We start from the raw sequence: 19,130 nt of genomic DNA, 5'->3' as shown, positions 1-19,130 counted from the left end.
GCAGATCTGCCTATTGCTGTCTCTGTTAACACCTCCACCTCTGCCAACTCTTCCGATTTGTATAACTTCATTCAGACCCCATACTCTCCATCTTCCTGAATCCTCTTCCTGCCATTGCAATCAAAGTCATGTTTCCGTAAAATCCACTTGTGCTTAAACCCTCCCTAACTCAGTAACCTCTTGCAGTCCTAACAAAACACCTAAACTGTGAAACATTTCATTTTGCAACAATCCTCCCTCCTTCCCTCCTCAAATGCGTTCATAATCATGTAACCTCCCAATTACTGAATCCTCCTTTTGGCACTGCAACCCTTCCGAATGTCTGCAAATCCTCCTGTCCTGATATCCCTCCCTATCTCTGTAACCCCCACCACCCGCCAGTGCCCATTTGGGGAAGCTAGCAGAGGAGAGAAGAATTGTAGAGTCCGGGCCACGTTACGGTGGTAGAATCTTGGGAATTACAGATTTGGTCTAATGTCTGTGGTGTGCAGATTATTGGAGAGGAGTCTGACAGACAGAATTTATGACTACTTGGAAAACCATAGTTAAATTTTAGACAGTCAGCACGGGTTTGACAGGGGCAGGTCATGCCTCACAAACCTTATTGAATTCTTTGAAGATATGACAGAATATGTTGAAGCTCATACAGAAAATAAGGAGGCATGGGATACAGGGAAATCTGTCTGGATACAGGATTGGATGGCCCAGAGAAGACAGAGTATGGCAGCAGATAGACAGTATTGAGCCTGGAGCTCAGTGACCAGTGGTGTTCTGTAACAGTCGGCTTTGGGACTCTGCTCTGCTCTCTGTGAATTTTATAAATGACTTGGATGTGGATGTTGGAGAGTGGGTTAGTAAGTTTACCAATCTGGTGGAGTTTCATTCTGGAAGGTGGAATTTGAGTACAGAATGCAGGGTGAAAGGCAGAATGCTTGGCCGTATGGAGGATCAGAGAGATTAAGGGGTCCGTGTTCATAGATTCCTCAAAGTTGCCACGCACGTTGATAGGGTTGTTGTGTTTGTTTTCCTTAGCAAGGGGATTTATTTGAAGAACAGTAAGGTTTTACTGCATCTTTATAGCATCCTGGTGAGACCACACTTGGAATATTGTGTTCAGTTCTGGTCCCCTCTATACAGGAAGGATGTGCAAGTTTTAGAGAGCTTACACAGGAGATTTACCAGGATGCTGCCTGGAATGGAGAGCATTTCTTATGAAGAAAGGCTGAGGGAGCTAAGGCTTTTCTCATTGGCGTGAAGAAAGGGGTGGGCCAAGGTGGTAGAGGTGAACAAGATGATGTGAGGCACAGAGTGAGTGAATAGTCAGAGACTTTTTCTCCTATGGCATAAATGGATATTACAAGGGGGTGTAATTTTAAGGTGAATGGAGGATGGATAAAAGAATAGAGAATGGTAGGTGGTTGGAATGCACTGACTATGGTGGTAGTAAAGTTAGATACTTTCGGGACATTTAATAGACTCTTGGATAAGCACGTGGATGATAGTAAAATTAAGCTTATGGAAGTTAGTTTGGTCTTATAGTCGGATAAAATGTTGGCATGGCATCATGACCAAAGGGTCTTGTGCTGTACTGTTCTGTGTTCTAAGTTCCGTATGGTAAATGGGTAATAAGCTCAGATCAGTGTAAAAGGATATGGCATTCAGGAGAAGCTAGTCAACTGGGTACAAAATTGGTCTTGATGGTAGGAGACAGAGGGTGATAGGAGACATGTTGTTTTTCTGACTGGAGGCATGTGACCAGCGGTGTAGTGGGTCTCCTGTTGTTTGTCATTTGGGTAAATGGTTTCCTGGTAAGTAAGGTTTTTGGGTGATACTAAAATTGGTGGTAAACTGGACAGTGATGAAGGTTATCTGTGATACAACAGGATGAATAGTACTGCTGGGAGAGTGGGCTGAAGAATAGCAGATGGAGTTGAATTAGATAAATGTGAAGTGTTCCATTGTGGTGAAACAAACCAGGGTGGGATTTGTACAGTTAATGTTCGGGCCCTGGGTAGTGTTGTCAGTCAGTGACCCAGGGATGCAGGTACACAATTCTTTGGAAGTTGCATCACAGGCAGGCAGGCTGGTGAAGCAGGCGTTTGGGATGGTTACCTTCATTGGGCAGAGCATGGAGAGTAGGAGTTGGGATGTCATGTTGTATCTGTACAAGACATTGGCGAGTCTACCATAAATGCATTGCTGATCAGTAGGAAGAACTCATCAGGTTCACTTCCCTGCTTTAGGGAAGGACAACAAATATTCTCAAATGGTCTGGCCAACATGTGACTCCAGACCCACAACAAGAGGGCTGACTGAGCTATCCTCTGGGTAATTAAGAGTGAGGTCATGGAATGTAAGTCCAGGCAGTGACACCCACATCCCATAAATGATTAAATAAATATTCATATGTCCCTCCCTACCTCTGCAAACCCCTCCAGCTGCAACACTCGTACTTAGTTTGAAACACACTTCAGGCCCTGACCACTCTCTGTAACACTCTCACTACCACCAGCACCTTCACCTCTCCCTGTTCCTATTGTGACATTATACCCTCACAGGGATTCCTCTTCCAATTGCCCTCCTCCTGCTAACAGACCCTTTGCAACCCCTTTATACACTTACTCCTAAAGCACACTCGCACTTCAGGATTTTAAGTACTTTTTGGTGATCTTCTCAGCCTCATAATCTAAGTTGATCCATTTTGTCCTGAGTGAGGGACAGGTGTGAGTTTCTTGTTAAGGTTTTGTCTGTTTCAATGGAATATCCTTTTGTTCAGTGATTTACACTGTTCCTTCAAAAGTTTACCACTGTTCATTTACGCACACACGTGTTTCAGTCTGTTAGGCTGTTTACCTTGGTCAGTTCTTCTCTCAAACTCATGCAATTGGCAATTTTTGTTTTTAGTTGTAGCTTGTCCTTTCTGTGATTCACTTTAAAACTTTATATTTCTTTAAACTGCACTTTATCACAATTTCCCAGAGGATCTCTCCAGGTGACATTACTCATTCACTAAGTTTCATCACGCAACGGTTGATCTGACATAGTTGCATCCCGAGCCAGTTGCACAATGTGTTATTTAAAGAAACACTGAAAAAAATTCTCCGAACTTCCCTTCCAATATCACTGTTGTCAGTGTGATTGTCAAGATTATGCGAATTTTGAATTTTCACTGAATTTTTCGTAATGCCTTTATTAAAAATTCCAGTGAGTTCCTGTGTAATGCAGTGATGATCAATGAAATGCTGTTCAGTGGCCTAAAACTGTTCTGCTGCTTGTGTCCTTGGCAAGTAGTAGCCAGAATTTACATTCAGACTGACTCTACTTCATGATCTGCGGCCAAATACTTTCTCTGTAATGCCTTTGTTATCAATTATTGTTAGCGTTGTCCACTTTGCATGAGTTTCCACAAAGTTGTGAACCATTTGAATTTTTATGTCCACCTTTTTTCACCCTGTAACCACGTCACCCTGGTGTCTAACTCTCTTTTATCTCTGTCACAAATTCATCTACCTTATGGCAGAGACTTTGTCCATTCCAAAAAAAAAACATAATTTAACTGTTTACTATAATTTCCTGTCACAAATTGATTCGCTGACGTACAGTTTTAGTTAAACTTGGTCCCATCCTGTTCCTTTCTGCTTGTCTTCAGCCACATCCCCATGCTGTTCCAAAGCTTCACCTTTTCTATTTGGATTTGGAAAGCTCCTTTCACCTGAACCATGTCCCTGCATCCTCTCTGTCGGTTGAAAGCCCTGTCCCTAAACCTACCGACGTGATTGGCCAGGACACTGGTCCCAGCATACCTCCAGTGGGACAATCCGAATGGTTTATTTTTAAACTCAGATATGGGATGTTGGTGTCTCTGTCTGACCAGCCTTTCCTGCCCAGCCCTCGCTGCCCTTGAATTGAGTAATTTGCTCGGCCATTTCAGAGGCAAACACTTTGCTGTGGGGATGTCGTACAAACCATGTGAGCATGGCAGTTGCCCCCTAGTGTATTTTTTGATGAACAAACATTGTTTTGGACATCAGCAATGATTTCAGACTTATTCATAGATTGTTAATTGCAATTTTTAAAAAAATGATGATTGCAAATTCCACCATTTCTGATGGTGGGATTTAAACCTGCCTCCACAGAACATTGGGTGAGCATTTGGATACACGCTCTCGCAGTAATGCCACGAGGCCATCGCTTCACCTGCTCAAAGGTTGCTCATTCCTGAGCACTGACACCAGGGCATCAGGAACCTAAACCTGTTCTTCCTACATGATTGTTTCGTTATGAAATTTTCCTGCCCTCTGGTGCTATCACTCAGACTCTCTTCATGTGGTATCCCTCACTGTGAGGGTCGAATTGCTGCCTCTGTCAGCGTCTCTCACTCTTGCAGCTTCTCCGGATCCTGAACCAATTTAAGTCTTTACTCCAGAGAGACGCAGCAGCATATGCAAGAGATGGAGACAGGGTTTTTCAGATCTCTGTTGGACTTAGTGCCATTCTCCATGTGTATCCCCCACGGGATCAGTCTAATTTCCCAAATTGTTGATTCCTCTGACTCCTGTAGGTATTAGGAACGGCCTGACTCAATAGACTTCCCAGCTGCTGAATGTCTCGTCCATCGCCACATTGAAGATGGTTGATCAGCCAGGGAGACAAAGAGAAGGGAGATTTGGAGTGTTCAATAAATCCTGCAGTGAGGTAAGATCACTACAGTGAACAGAGCAGACAGCAAAAACAGAGCTCCCAACATCAGATAACAAAACATGACATAGATACAGTGCTGGAGGGGGTGCACAGTACAGACACACCCCAGGCTCAATCAACACCCCGAGAGTAAGTTCTGTTGTGCTAAGACTCACTACTCTGCAACAATCTATCTATGGAATGTCATGGTGACTTAGTGTCTTCAATAATTTGTAACTCCTATAACAGTTCCTGTCCCGGAAACATCCTCCCTTCCCTATACTCCCTCCACATATTGGATTCCTCCCTTCCCTATACTCCCTCCACATATTTGGATTGTACTGCATTCCTGACTACCAGCCCTATGGCTGTAACTTGCTTCAGTGTCTATAACGTGCCTTATCTCAGTAGTCCTCTACAATAACAGGAGACAGGGTCATCCAGCACGGAATAGGTTCCTTCGATCGAACTAGTCCATGCTGAACAGAGTCTATGAACGAGTCGCGTTTCCCTGCACTTGAGCCATATCCCCTCAAACCTTCTCCTCTCCATGTACCTGCACAAATGTCTTTTCCATGTTGTTATTGTACTTTTCTCTATCACTTCCCCTCGAATCCCAATTTCTACCTGCACTGTACTCTGTGTGGAAAATCTTCTCCTCCAAATTCTTTGAATTTTTTTTTCTCTCCCAACTCCTCCTTATATCCTCCAGACACAGAACATAAGAACATGACAGTACAGTACAAACCCATCGGCCCTCAATGTGTGCTAACCTGTGGACCCAATCTGAAGCCCATCTAACCTTCCCTATTCCATTCTCCCATGGCTATCAGTGATAGAAATATCTCTTTATGGGACCCCACAATTTCTTCCTGAGCTTCCCGCAATATCCTGGGATATACATGATTAGTTCCCAAGGATTTGTCCATCTTATACGCATTATAGAACCTTCAGTACCGCCTGTTATGTTAAGTGGAGTCTTTTGAAGACGTTATTGTTCCTTATTCCCTGACTTGCCCAGTATTTCACCAAGTTAAGTTCAAACATGAAATTTTTGTTCAGGATCTCACCAATCTTCTGTGTTTCCACACTTGGATGGCCCCATTCGTCGTCAAGGAGCCATATTCTTCCCCTAGTTAATCTCCTGAAGAATATACTTGAAGAATCACTTTGGATTTTCCTCAGCCTGATCTGCCAATGCTTTCTGTGGTCCCCTTTGTGCCCTCCTGATTTTCCTCTTAAGTGAATACTCCACCTGCAATGTTCTTCAATAGATTCCCTGAATCCAGCTGGCTATGTGACACGTGCCCCCTTTTTGTTGACCAGAATCACAATACCCCCAGTCATCAGTGTATCCCACTTGTGTCAGCATTGTCCTTCACACTAACAGAAAGATGATATCCCTCAAATATCATTTTATCGCTCTTTTGAAAGCTTCCCACCTGCCTGACGTCCCTTTACCTGCAAATAACCTCCACAATCAATTTTCAAAAGCTCTTCACTAATACCTTCTGGATTGCGGCAAGACACATTTTGATCTTTAACTTGTGGACCAGGCTTGTGCTTTTCCATCACTATATTCAAACTAATACAATTCTGTTCACTTTGCCAAAGTGTTTCCCCACTAATGCCTCAGTCCCTTTCCCGACCTTGTTCCCCAAGGGGAGGGCAGGTTTTACCCCTTCCTGCAGTCCAACCATTTACATTCTGACTGAGACATTTTTCTTGTACATGCCGAACAAATCCCACCCATTCAAGCTCTGAGCACTCTGGCAGTCCCAGACTAGGTTTGGAAAGTTAAAATCCCTGACCATTCCAACCCTATCATTCTTACAGATATCTGAGATCTCCCAACATATTTGCTGCTCAAACTCCCGCTGACTGTTGTTGGCCTGTAGTACAGTCATATCAAACTGATCACCCATTCCCATATCTCAATTGCACCATTATAGCTTCAATGGGTGTTCCCCAGGAATATCCTCTCCAAGTGCTGCAGTGATATTTCACTGATCAAAAACTCCACCCCCTCCTCTCTCACCTCCTGTTCTATCCACCCTGTGGAATCTGTACCCTGGATCATTGAGCTCCCAGTCCTGTCCCACTCTCAGGTGGGTTTCTGCCATATCTATGGTATTCCAGTCCCATGTTCTCATCCATGCGCCGACTTCATTTGCCTTAATTATTAGGCCTTTTATTTTGAAATAAATGCACTTTAATCAATCAGTTTTCCCTCAATGCCTGCTGTGCTCTTTCCTGATGTTTCTACTTAAGTTCCTGTCTTGAAATTCTGTCCCAGCCTCTACATTCAGACTGCAGCCTGGCACCATCCACCTCACTATGGACAACACCCTCAGCTTTCATGTCATCTGCAAACTTACTAATGATACCTTCTGCTTTCACATCAGAGTGATGAATGTATATAATAAACAGCAATGGCTCCCATACAGATCCCTGTGGTACACCCGTTAGTGAAAGAATTTCAATTGTAAAAACAGCCCTCCACCAGTTGTGGATCCTGTTTGCCAAATTGCCTTGGATCCCATTGGTCTGTTTGACCAGCCTTCTATATGGGATCTTATGAAACGATGTAATGAACTCCATGTAACTCACATCATCTGCACAGCCATCATCAAAATCCTCAATCGTAATTTCAAATATAAATCTCAGCTGAATTTGGGAAAGGATCTTACTCTACCAAATGAATGATGAGTATCCCAAATCGATCTCTGCCTTTCCAAATTTTGATTCATTCTGTTCCTCAGAATTGTTCCCAATAATTTCTCTCCCCCTGCTGTCAGACTGTCTGCTCTGTAATTACCTGGCCTATCCCTGCTGCCCTTCTTGAACAAAGGAACCACATTAGCTATCCTCCAGTCATTCGACACTTTATCAGTGGCCAGCAAAGTATTAAATATATCCACCAGGGCCCGAGCAATCTCCTCCCTTACCTCCCATAGCAGCGTGGGATACATCCAATTGGGCACTGGGGATTTCTCCACATTTTGCCTGTGAAAACATAAAATACCTCTTCCTTATTGATCGTAATATGTTTGAGAAAATCACCATACCAACTGCAATCCCCAGATATAATGCCTTGCTCCTGTGCGAATACAGATGGGAAGTATTCATTGAAGACCTTACCTACTTCCTCTGGCTTCATGTCCCGATTGTCCCTTTGCATTTCTTTGTGAAAACAATGGAGACTGATTGATTTGCTGCAGACAACATCCACCAGTCATCATGGGCATTGCGATCGAGTCGTGTGTCTATGCTTGTCAAATGTTTTATTGCGCTGGTGAGGCCACGGAAAACCTTGACACAGCACAGCTGACGAGACGAGCGCGGCACATGGTTAGTGTGGGGATTGATCCCACGACCTGGGCGTTATTATTTCTTGATTGTCTCTCTTTCTGTCGCTTCCCACTCTGTCAATACATTTTCCTCTCCTCTTGCCGCTTTGCTACGCTTCTCCCCTGTTTTCCATTTTGTCTCTGTTTCACACATCCCCCACATATTTTGTCACGTAACACTGGCTTCAGCCTTGGTCATTCGCGGCTCCTAATCTCCCTTTAATCTCTCCGTGCACTGTCATTAACACCTTTGCATCTGGAGCCCTGACACCTTCTCTCAGCCTGGTGTTAATAGCTCTGTAAATCTCCCCTTTTTGTCAAAATCTTTACCAAAGGGTCAGTTAGACTCGAAACGTCAACTCTTTTCTCCCTTGCAGATGGTGCCAGACCTGCTGAGATTTTCCAGCATTTTCTCTTTTGGTTTCGAATTCCAGCATCTGCAGTAATTTGCTTTTATTAATGACTCTGTGATATTGCTGGGGATATGATGACTCCAGTGTCGATGCATGAGAGGCGAGCAAGCGAATGAACTCCCTCTGGAAGTCGCGGGAAATGCAGTAACAGAGATCCAGGAAAATGAGTTGAACGAATCTTTGAAGTGAATTGAAGCCTGAACTCTGGGTCTCCTCCGAGACTGTGCCAGGTCGACTTAATACTTTATATATTTCATGTTTTGCATTTCTTTGTGAAAACAATTGAGACTGATTGATTTGCTGCAGACAACATCCACCAGTCATCATGGGTACGGCGATCGAGTTGTGCGTCTATCCCTGTCAAATGTTTTATTGCGCCGGTGAGGCTTTCTGCTTGGTGATTTTGTGGTTTCGTGGTGCACTTTGTTTGGAAATACAGCAACGCAGCTGAGATCCGGCATAGGACCAACGAGTTGATGTTCCATGAAAGCGATGGTCGGCTTTCGAATGAATACACATCTGAATCGATCATGTGACAAGTTCTTGCAGACGGTGAAAGCAAAAGCCATGACAAACCTTGACACAGCACAGCTGACGAGACGAGCGCTGCACATGGTCAGTGTGGGGATTGAACCCACGACTTTGGCGTTATTAGCACCACGCTCTAACCAGCTGAGCTAACCGACCGACGGAACCCGCCGGTCAAAACAAAGGCTTATATTGCCTGCGCTCACAACCACGGCGGCTATTCGGCCGTTTCTTTTGCCTCCACAGGAATTGCAAAGCCTGCGCCCACACATCCCACCAACTAGGGTCCACAGCCACAAAGCTGCCTTCCACATCATCAGACTATTACCGCCATTTCCTACATGTCAGTTACTGTATCCATTGCTCCAGATGCGTTCTCATCTGCGTTTCGAAGACCACATGCTGACTCGAAGAGCGCTTCAGGACTCCTGCACAAAACACCTCATGGCCAAAAACTTCAACTACCTTCCCACTGCACCGAGGACATGCCAGTCCTGGGCCTCCTACACTGCCACTCCCTTACCCCCTGACTTTTGAGAAAATACACCTAATTTTCAGCCTCGGGAACCACCAGACCCATGACATCAATATAGATTTCACCAGTTTCCCCATATCCCCTCCCCACCTAATCCCAGTTTCAAACTTCCATCTCAGCACCGCGCTCATGGCTTGTCCTACCTGTCCATCCTGCTTCCCTCTGACTTATCACCAGTTCCTCCACTTCCATCTACCTTTTGTACTCTCAGCTGCGTTTCCCCCAGCCACACGCCCCTGCCATTTAATCTCTCCACCCGCGAGTCTCAAACCCTCAACACTAATGAAGGGCTTTTGCTGAAACTTCGATTTTCCTGCTTGTTGGAAGATGCCTGAACTGCTGTCCTTTTTGAGGAATACGCTCCTGAGTAATCTCCAACATCTGCAATTCTCCCTTTTAACTACGTCATTTAAGGCGTATTTTGAGTGTCAGCTTCATTTTATTTGTGTATTTCACGCTCTGTCCACCCATAAATCTCAGGCACGACATCTGATCTTGTTCTTGATTGCAGATGCTGCTTTTCACATACTGTTTTAATTATGACATTTTTAATATGTAACTGTTATCTCGATTCTGTACCTTCATTCACAGAGTTATAACTGATCAACTGTGCATTAGCAAGAATTAGCTGCAGTTTCCCATATATCAAAAAAAATCTCCAAATTACTATTGATTCCGACAAGAATTCACTGTGCAAGAAAGAGAAAAGAACACCTTTAGTAATTTAAGATCAGTTGATGTTAAAAATCCCCATCTTCAACTACTGCGGTCAGATCGACTCGACCCGTCCTCCTTCTGAGGAGTGCCGTGAGTTTATGAAATACTCAGACACAGATGCATGGGTTTCAAGGAACACATTAAACGTTGGTGTAAAATTTGCCACCCTTTTTATTCAGTTGTGTTCGAAATGTGAGCAGTTCTTAATCATTCCAATCTAAGTGTGTAGACAGTTCCTGATTATCCTCGCTGCATTCCTGCCATTCCCGGTGAGAATTAAACGGTCTTCTGATTGGTTAAAGATAGTTCCTTACGGGAGAATGTGCCACTTTATCGATGATGTCAAAATGCAGCGCCATTGTCTGGGACACATAAATCGTTTCATGTCCGGCTTTTCCTCAAAAAGTAACATGTATTTAGGACCCATTCCAGTGCAGGTTCACTGTGAAATCACACGTTCTTTATTTCATATATAACACATCATATCAGCACATTTACTGAAAGCTAAACATCGTGGTATGTCCGAAAGTCCAGGTGCATTTATTAAAATGAATGTCTGTCACAATAGCTGTCTCCGTCGTCCTGCCCTGATTAGTCGTGACGAGATTTTCAAATGTAGCTTCCTAAAACATAATTTATTGGCAAACAATCGAAATATCTCCGAGGAGGCACATCGACGTGTTCAAACCTTTCTCGACTTTAATTGTAATCTGAGTGAATACTACATTCAAAGGTTCTCCTAAAGTACACAAGAAACAAGTTCTTTCATTGTGATTGTCACTTTGAACAACTATTTCGTAACTTTATTTGTAAAACTGGAAGCTCCTTGGTAGATTTTAACTTGCATGGTTATTGGGATAGACCAACACCTGACACTTGCTCTAAAGACAGCCAATATGACCCAAGATTCCTCTGCTCCTCCACTCTGCCAGGAATCCTTTAACCCTGTGTTCTGCATTGAAAGTCGCACTTCCAAAGTGAACGACTCCACACTTTTTCGGGTTTATCTCCATCTGCCACATATCAGACCAGTTCTGCAAACTCGCAATGTTTCATTGCAATCCATAACAGCCGAATACACTATCGACAACTCCACCAACCTCCATGTCATCGGCAAACTTACTACCTCACCTTTCTTCTTCCTCATCCAACGCATTCATAAACATCGCAAAGAGCAGAGCTCCCCTCACCGATCCCTAAGGAATTTCACTGGAAACCGACCTCCAGGATGCCCTATCCAATAATCTTCAGTGAGCACTTGATGGTCACTGTTTGTGAGTAAATGTTTTTATCTAATTTATTAAGCCTGCCAAAGTACTCGTTGACAGATGAAAATTAACTCAGTATGTCCTGCATTATTTTACCGCTTTGGAAAGTTAAGGAAATACTTCTATCCCTAAATTATCCTCCTACATTAAAAAAGGTAATCAAGGTGAAGGAAGAAACGGACATCAATCAGTACATGGTATAGATTTCGTGAAGGATTGAAGCATTTCATATCTGGAGCTTCTGTCTCTTTCTGTATTCTCCACTCGCCAATACGTTTACTTATCATTGAATAAAATTAACAGCTATAGTCAGTGTTCTAAAACATTTATCATCTGCATGGCTGCCAAAATGTCACAGCAGATCGGATGATTGTTTGAGTCATTTCCAACACAAAGAATGAATGAATGGCTTCTCACCGGTGTGAACACACAGGTGCCTCAGCAGCGTGGCCGCCTGAGAGTATCCTTTCCCACACATACAGCATTTTTCCTACAGAGTGGTGCAAGTGTGGAATGAGCTGCCAGAGGGAGGGGTAGAGGCTGGTATAAGCACAAAGTTTATAATGCATCAGGATTGGTAAATAAGTAGGAAGGGGTGAGAGAGACATGGGCCAAATGCTGACAGATGAGATGAAAGTTATTCATGGTATATTGTCAGTGTGGACAAGTTGGACTGAAGGATCTGATTCTGTGCATTCAATTTCTATGAATCTTTCTCCCCCTCTGTCTCTCTCTCGGTCATGTCTTGTTGCGATCTTATCCCAGTTCAGACAGGAAGGTGGGATTAGGGCTGGGGTCAGTGGAATTTGGATTCCTCCAACTTCTTACCATTTTTACACAATCATATCCCTAGGGGTGGGTAAACTGAAGTCTACTCCAGTACTGGCAGACTTCTAGTTTGTCCCATGCAGTGAAGTTATGTGTGACAAAAACATGTAGTGTGTGTAAGATGGAGAGTAGGAGGATGTATGTGAAAAACATGCAGAGGCTGTGCGAGACCATACAGAGAAGATGTATGTGATCAGACAGGCAGCGCATGTGTGACAAAAACAGGCAGGATGTCCTCAAATATCAGAGAGGTTTTAGATTATTTATTTATGTTCCGACTTGCCATTGATTGTTTTGGTAAACAGTTTGGATATTCAGTTGCCATTTTATTTGTTTCTGGAAATATTAGCACGAAATAAATTAAATATAATCCCTCAGCACTGACCCTCCGACAGCACCCACTCTGCCAACACTGAACGGGCGACGATGGCACTTACTCAGCACTGAACCTGTAATACTACCCTCTCGCTCAGTACTGACACTCCATCAGTGCCTGCTCACTCAACACTAACCCTCTGACTGTGCCCACTCCCTCAGAATTGATCCTATTACAGTGACTGATCCTTCAGCACAAACCATCTGAGAGTTTCTGCATCCTTAGTCCTGATGCTCTGACAGCGTCAGCTCCCTCAGCACTAACCTCCAAAAGCGCCTGCCCTTTCAGCACTAACCTTTTGCACTGGAAAGAGAAAGCACCTTTCCGGCAGTTCCGGCCCTCTGACAATGCAAACTTTCTTGGCTCCCTCATTAGAGCCTGGTCCTGGTGGACTACTTTACTCACTTGCACATTGTTCAGAAGTTTCGAAGCAACCAAAGATATCATCTGTGAATTGCTGCGCCAAATGATAATAGCAGTCTCCTGCGAGTGAGGGTAACAGAGGGAGGTGAGCAGTTAACGTATTTGTCACTCTCAACTTTGATGAATTCCTGCCTGATCCTCAACACAGGTCCATAACCTGCGGCCAGACTGCCTCTTATTAACAGTCACAGGCTACATTGGATTTGTTACTGGGTTTGGATTGGCCTAGTGTTAGATGTGAAGGTAGGTGAGCAATTTGGTGATCGTGAACACAGTTCGGTATGTATACTTAAGCAAAAAAAAGCGATAGTTTTGTACTCCAGGGAGAGAGTAAATCTGAGGGAAAGGCAATTAGAATGAAATTTGGCAAGATTTAGTATGCACTAGATGTGAAATGAAACGGTTGTAATGAACACAATTGAAATGTGGAGCTTATTCAAGGAACTGATATTGTATGTACTTGATGAGTATGCACCTGTCAGTTATGAAGGAAGTTGTCGAGCGAAGCAGCCGTGGCTTACTAAGGAACTTGCAGCTCATGTCAAGAGAAAGTAGAAGGCGTATTTTAGCATTTGACGTGAAGGCTCAGTTAGGGCGATTGACAAGATGGTTAGGAACGACCTGTACAGAGAGTTCATAAGAGGCAGGACAGGGCATCAGAAGTTGCTTGCGGATAGAATCTTAGAAAACCCTAAGGCTTTCTACGTGTGTATGAGGAATCAAAGAACGACGAGAGTAAGATTAGGACTAGTCAAAGAGAGTAGTGATGTATTGTGTGTGGAGTCAGAGGAGGTAGGAAGCCGGCAAACGAATATTTTTCGTTAGTTTTCATATTGGTTAAAGAAAATATTGTCGAGGAGAACCTGAGATACAGGTTACTAGCCTGGGTGGAAATGAGATTTGCAAGGAGGACTTCATAACAATTCTGGGAAGGTTTGAAAATAAGTAAACCCCTGAGTCGGCTGGGATCTATCCAACGATTTCCTGGGAGGCCAGTGGGGAGATTGCAGAGTCTTTGCCTTTGATCTTTATTTCTATATTTTCTACAGGAATCGCACTCGAAGATTGGAGGATAGCAAAAGTTGTTCCCTTGTTGAAGAAGGGGAATACAGATGACCCAGAGCCCAGTGAGCCTTACCTTTCTTGTAGGAAAAAAAATAAGGAACTGAGTATGAGAGATAGGATGTATAATCCATCAGCCAACAATAATTTGATTTCAGAGGGTCAACATGGTTTCGTGAGCAGTTCGAGATGGTGACCAAGCATTTGGATGACGGTAGCCATTTGATGTGGTGCACATGACGTCTGTAAAGCCTTTGATAAGCTTCCACATGTTAGGCTGTTGGAGAAAATGCAGAGGCATGGGATTGACGATGAATTCGCAGTTTGGATTAGAACCTGGCTTTGTGTGAGAAGGCAGCAAGTGGTGGCTAATGAAAAATATTCATTCTGGAATCCGGTTACGAGTGATTTGGCACAAAGATCTGTTTTGGGATCACTGTTGTTTGCCATTTTCGTAAATGACTAAGACCAGGCATAAGTGGATGGGTTAGTAAGCTTGCAGATAACGATAAAGTTGGTGGAGTAGTGGACAGCGCAGAAAAAATGTTGCAGGTTGCAGGAACGCTTGGACAAACTGCAGAATTTGTCTTAGAGGTGGCAAATGAAGTTCAGTGAAGCTAAATGTGAGGTGACTCACTCTTGGGAAAAATAACAGGAAGGCAGAATACCGAGTTAATGGAAAGATTCTTGGTAATGTGGATGTGCAGAGTGACCTTGGAGTCCATGTGCATAGTTTCCAGCCAGGATGATTTTCCTTTGGATTACGGATAGTGTCGAAACAGGCCTTGAGGCCCAACAAGGATACACCGAGCCGCCGAAGCGCGACCCATTTTCCTACACTTTCCCCTTTACCTCAACTTCACATATTTTTGGATTGTGAGAGCAAAACCGAGCATCTGGCGGAAACCCACGGAGAGAATGTGCAAACTCCACATCGAGAGTCGCTAGAAGCGAGAATTGAACGTGGGTCTGCAGTACTGTAATGCAGCAGGATGTACCACTGTGCTACTGCGAAAGAGTGCATTGCTGTCGATTTCATTGGTACAGGAATGAGTTCCTGAGCTACAATTTCATGCTGCAACTATACAAAACACTTGTGTGGCTCCACGTAGAATATTTTGAACTGCCTGGTCGCCCCATTCCAGGAAAGATGTGGAAGCATTTGAAAAGTTGCAGATGAGATTTAACAAGATATTGCATGTTCTGGAGGAAAAGTCTTACCAGGAAAATCTGAGAGACTTGGGTGTGTCCTCATTGGAAATAAGAAGTTTGAGAGCGGATTTGATAGAGTTACAAGCTTTTGCAAGGTTTTTTTAAACTCAGGTTGAGGTTCAGGGTGCAGGTCTGCTCCCTGAGCTGCAGGTTTGAATGAAACATGCAGCTCAGCGATCAAACCTCCTCCCGAGAATTATAAGAGGATTAGATAGGGTAGACTGTGGAAGTCCTTTACTAAGGAAGATGATGTCAGCTTGTACGAGTGGTCATAACTACAAATTGAGGATTTATAGGTTGCAGCCGGATGTCAGAGGCAGGCTCTTTGTTCAGAGAGTAGTAAGGGTGTGGAATGCCCGGGCTGTCAATGTCGTTAACTCAGCTAAATTATGGAGATTTAAACAATCCTTGGATAAACACATGGATGATGATGGGATAATATAGGGGGATGAGCTTAGTTCACAGGTCGGTGCAACATCGAAAGCCAAAGGGCCTGGGCAGCGCTGTATTGTTCTATTGATCTATGTTCTAAAGCTAAATCTCCTCATCGGGGGCCTCCAACCCATGGCATCAATTAGGATTTCACCAGTTTCCACATTTCTCCTCCCCCACCATCCCTCACTTCAAAACCTCCAGCTCAGCACCGTCCTTATGATCTGTCCCATCTGTGCCATTTCCTTCCCAACCATGTGCATCACCCTCCTCTCCAAACTATCAACTTTACAACCTTCTCCGTGCACCAGGTGCTTGCCCACCCACCCAACCTGTCATGATCCATTTCCATATTACGCTGTCCTCATCGCAAAATGTCCTCCCACCCACTGTGTATCGTCAGTAAAACTGGGCACATTTCACTCTGCCAATTCCACCATGTCATTAAGGCAGATATAAATCATTGCAGTCCTATGACTGATCATTCCACCATTTTACTAATTACATTTTTACAACTTGAAAAATTCGCAAGAATCCAGATTATGTGTCTTCCATGAAATAAACAACGGACAATCCTGGCCTTGTTTTAACACAACACCGTGAACCTCTACCTTGTGTAATGGCTTTTGATATGGTCTCTTATGGAATGACTACTAACATTTGATCAACTCTGCCTGTAATATGATCAAAGAACTCTGGCAAAGTTGTCAAGTGTTTTTCCTTTCAAGAAATAATGTTGACTCAGTTTGACTCCAATCATCTTTTCTCAACGTCCTGCAATTTCTTTCTTCACAATTGTCTCTCGCAGTTTCCAAATGTCAGATACGATATTGGAACAGATGGAAGCCATTCGTCCAATCAGGTCAGCTCCACCTTTTAATGAAGTCATGTCTGATTTGTTTAATTGTTAACTGCACTTTTCCGCCTTATCCCCATTCTTTTTGATTCCCAAAGTGACTAATTGGGAGGCCGTCTCAGGCTTGATTATACTCAGCCTTGACAGCCCTTCATTGGAAAGAATTCTGCAGATTTGCTACTCTCTGAAAGACGGAATGTCGTCCTCATCTCTGTCTGAAATGATTGACGGTTCCCCTAAGATTAGGCTCTATATACTCTTCGAAAATTTCGTTTTCCATTAAATATATTTAGTCCCAGTCCTCTGGAAACTGACCCTGATTGTTGGCAACATTTCCTACAGAACATCAAACCACCCATCCGCACTGCGCCCACCCCCATCATTATAAACAGACCATAAAAGACTCCAGTTAACCTTCTTTGTTCCAAAGAGAAGAATCCCAACCTCAGTAATTTCTCGACAAAAGGGGTTTGCTCTTCGCTGGGCATAATGCAAGGCGGAGAATGGTGAAGATATTTTGGGAAAATATCACCAGTTGTTTAGTTAAAGAAAACAAAGATAAATAACAAGAAACGCATGTCTCCAGTTTTGGAAAACTTTATAATCTCTTTGGGAAGCGAAATCAGAGGTGAACGAAGGGTGGATTGCTCCACTTAACATAGCCAGCCTTTACGAGGCCGCGACATTGACTCTGTTGTTCTCTGGACATGAACTGATCTGAGACATTGAAAGGATTTTCCCTCCTGCACATCAGGAATTCAAACCTCGCCACAGCTACAAGACCACGAGAAGACTCGGGTACAAACACGTTAAGAAAAAAGCCTCGAAGTGAGCAGGAATCCTTTTGGAGAAAAGTTGGTTGCTGTGACGTGGATGTGTTTGCAGCTGGTACAGGATTGTTGCCATTTCACTACAGTGAATGTCCCAGGATTTACTGTTTTTGGATCGTGCAATGAGTAAGTTTACCCGTCTCTGTTACGTAATTGGTCAACACGTTCATCCATTAACCGAGCAGTTGGTGGTTTGGGACGTTCCAGGGTCGGATCTCTCACTGCTCATACTTCATCCGTTTTCTTTCCTGCACAGCTCCGGGATTTTAATGTGATCAGGAAAATGTTCCCCAAACAGGAATCTTATCCAGAATCGCAAAGGAATTTCTTTATCGTTTTAATGGCTAATGCAAAGGACTGTGGATGTTGGGAATGTGAAAAAAAAATAGAAAATTCTGGGGAATGTCAACAGGTTTGTCAGTATAACTGGGAGAAAACGGAGTTCTGAGAACGTTCTGAAGAAGTTTTGAAACGTTGAATCGCCTTTTCCCAGCCCAGCTCCTGCTCGACCTGCTGAGTATTTTTCTGCATTTTCCGCCGTCGTTTAAGCTGAATATAGATCCCACCTATCGGGGTGGAACACCCAGACCCACTTTGTCGCGACATTTCATCGATTTGAAAGCTGTGGGTTTTGAATTCAAATAAACCAAACCATGATTCACTACTGCTAAGCTCCCCAGGGACAGAGACCTGGAAATGAGAACGCTGTGCATGCATTTGTAGTTGTGGCCGAGTGGTTAAGGCAATGGACTTGAAATCCATTGGGGCATTCCCACGCAGGTTCAAATCCTGTCAACTACGGCGAAGTTGGGTGGCCTTTCGCTTTTGGAGATTCAGATCACGGCGGGGAGAATCACTTCATCCTGTTCATGAATGGTGCAAATCTCCAGTTCACTCAATGAACTGCACAGATGCACACTTGTTTTGCCAAATTTGTTTAGACTCGTTATGACACAGCATAAACCCTCCAGCTTACGATAAAACCAGTAACACAGAAATGATTTATGCTGTACAGGAATCTGCAACAATTCGATTGGCCAAGAACTACACGAAGTAAAAATTCAGCACTTCATTTCTAAAGTAAGAGAGAGATTAATTAACAAACCAATGTATTTCTATTACCCATTTTGATGTTCCATTCGATAATGCTATTCAGATAAAACTCCCAGTTAAGGTTTACAAAACAGCACTTCTTTATAAAAACCAGGCAGCTGTGGGTTCTTGTCTTCGGATCTTCCTGTCTCTTCTTTGTCCCTGTTGGGAGATTCTGTGTCAAAGATCACGGATCGAAAAGTTATGTTCCACATATATATTTTTTTACAAGAAGATTGTTACATGCAAGGTCTTGGCAGTCCTCCTCTCAACACTTCAATGTCCCCCATCTCATACCCCAGAGCATTTGATTGGGTCCCTGTTTATTATTAAAGACTTTCAAGAGACGCAATTAAAATTTGAATTGAAATTTATATATTTTCCTGATAAAAATTTAAACTGAGTGGCGAAACTCGAACTATTTATGTCTCCAGGCAATGAACGAATTGAATTGTTCAACCCAGGATTACGTCGTCGTCTTATTGAGAACACTTTTTTTGTGTCTGGTTGTTCTGCTGCTTTTAAATC

The 19,130-nt window shown here is 43.5% G+C and overlaps 2 non-coding genes across 2 annotated transcripts; one reads left to right on the top strand and one right to left on the bottom strand.

Moving 5' to 3' along the window:
* Positions 1 to 9,056: 9,056 nt before the first annotated feature.
* Positions 9,057 to 9,130, bottom strand: trnai-aau (transfer RNA isoleucine (anticodon AAU)). The gene has a single exon. It is a non-coding gene; the product is annotated as a tRNA-Ile (tRNA).
* A 9,099-nt stretch (positions 9,131 to 18,229) lies between these two features.
* Positions 18,230 to 18,311, top strand: trnas-uga (transfer RNA serine (anticodon UGA)). The gene has a single exon. It is a non-coding gene; the product is annotated as a tRNA-Ser (tRNA).
* The last annotated feature ends 819 nt before the right edge of the window (positions 18,312 to 19,130 follow it).

The sequence above is a fragment of the Hemiscyllium ocellatum genome, unplaced genomic scaffold (assembly GCF_020745735.1).
Source record: "Hemiscyllium ocellatum isolate sHemOce1 unplaced genomic scaffold, sHemOce1.pat.X.cur. scaffold_262_pat_ctg1, whole genome shotgun sequence".
NCBI classification, from domain to species: domain Eukaryota; kingdom Metazoa; phylum Chordata; class Chondrichthyes; order Orectolobiformes; family Hemiscylliidae; genus Hemiscyllium; species Hemiscyllium ocellatum.
This window is presented reverse-complemented; position numbering and strand designations above follow the sequence as displayed.